The sequence below is a fragment of the Bidens hawaiensis genome, unplaced genomic scaffold (assembly GCF_021521415.1).
Source record: "Bidens hawaiensis isolate Kalapana, Puna unplaced genomic scaffold, B.hawaiensis_p1.1 tig00021554_1, whole genome shotgun sequence".
Classification (NCBI taxonomy): Eukaryota; Viridiplantae; Streptophyta; class Magnoliopsida; order Asterales; family Asteraceae; genus Bidens; species Bidens hawaiensis.
Genome location: NW_027493358.1, coordinates 61,395 through 63,537, shown reverse-complemented (window position 1 = coordinate 63,537; position 2,143 = coordinate 61,395).

The window sequence follows — 2,143 nt, the reverse complement described above, 5'->3', positions numbered from 1 at the left end:
ACCTTGTTTCATGCAAGTAGGGAAAAACAGAAGAAGTTACACCCGTTGAAGTAGATCCATTTCGTTGATATTCCTTTGAACGTCTTCATGTGTATTTGTTTGGTCAAGTGAATCATTCAAGTACTACTGGAGATTTGTATTTCCTAGTCGTTACCGAAGACTACTCAAGATTCTCGTGGGTGTTAATTATGAGTACCAAGGATCATACACCAGTTCTCATACAGAATTTAAACACCAAGCTCGATGCACTTTACAAACATAAAGTAAGACGTATTCGAAGTGATAATGGCACGGAGTTTAAGAATAGTGTGTTCGAATTTTCTGTATTCAAAATGGAATTCATAAAAAATACAGTGCTCCATATGAGCCAGGATAGAATGGTGTAGCAGAAAGAAAGAACAGAACATTGATAGAGATGGCTGTTACAATGTTGGCGGATTCTAAGCTTCGTGTCCAATTATGGAACGAGGATGTGAATACTTCTTGTTATAAATGGAGTTGTGTTCTAACAGTTAAAAAGCTCAGGATAACAAGTTATGAGCTACTTAATAATCATAAGCCGAACCTTCAGTTTCTCAAACCATTTGGATGTCCTTGCACCATGCATAAATGTGAGGTAGCTAATTTGAAGAGAATGAGATTGAGGGCTAATTTCTTGGGTAAGCGTCACCCAAGAAACATGTCATTAACTTCTCTTCTAGGTGTGTAGAGGAATGGTATCATGTTGATTGTCAAAGATACACTACACCACATGTTGGCAAAGGACCTGACTAGATGTTCGATTATGTAGGATTACTTAAATCATTCATTCCTATGGTTGAGATACAAATTGAAGACTTGGTTTGTGCGTATTTGGAAGAACACTTGTTTTCCATACCAAGATCATCTAATTATGAGGACAATGTTGTACATATTCAACCTGAGACAACAGATGATGTTTCTGATTCTTCATACAATGCAGACTTTGAAGATTCTTCCTCCGCTTCGTTGGTTGAAACTCAAGATTTTCCAGAGTTACATGTCGAAGAATCTTCACATCCTTTGATTGATCAATTGGCTAAAAAAATGTCACCAATCTTCAAAATAACATTGTAGTTCCTGAAAATCCGATCTTTCGGATTAATTTGTATCATCCTTATAATTAGTGATGTGAATGGCAGTGTTCGCGTGCGATGATAGGTTGCTAACGTATGAGACGATAATGCAATGTGTGCATATGTGATTGTGCATGCTTTTGGAATCATGAGTATCAGTATATACATCTGCTCTTTATATTAGATTGAACAGACAAGTGTCCCTATGGCACCTTAAGATTCATCTTGGGTGGAAGCAATGCAAGATGAGTTGCAGCAGTTTGTTAGACTGGGTGTTTGGGATCTTATCGATAAACCAGATCGGGTTAAAAAGGCTATCCTGAGAAAATGGATATTTAAATGCAAGAAAGATGATCCTAGGGTCATTGTTTGCAACAAAGCATGATTAGTTGTGCAAGGTTTTAATCAACAAGAGAGCATGGATTAGACTGAAGTATATGCTCCGGTTGTGAAACCGGAGGATATACATATTTTCTTAGCATATGATGCCTTTAAGAACTTCAAGGTATATCAGATGGATGTTACGAGGGCATTTCTTAACATGAAGTTTCATGAAGATGTGTATGTGAAGCAGCATCCTGGTTTTGAAGATCCGGACTATCCTAAGCGTGTTTACCATTTAAACAAGGCTCAATATGGTCTTCATCAAGCCCCAAGAGCTTGGTATAGCACACTTGCTGACCATTTGATTGATAGTGGCTTCAAACGAGGGACTGTCGATTGTACTCTCTTTTACAAGACGGTCGAAGAAGATTTGCTCCTTGTCCAGATCTATGCCGGTGATATTATTTAGGGCTCACAAACGACAAGTTATACAAGGAATTCGAGAAGTCTATGCAAACAAAGTTCGAGATGATCTCGTTATAGAGATGATTTTCTTCTTATGGTTGCAGGTTCATCAGTCTGCCGATGGGATTTTTATCCATCAGACGAAGTATGTGAACCATGTCTTAAGCCCATTCAAGATACCTTCCGGAAAAGTCCCATCTACTCCTCTTCAAGTGGGTCACAATATGTCTCCGCAAGAATTGGAGGATACTGTTGATTCT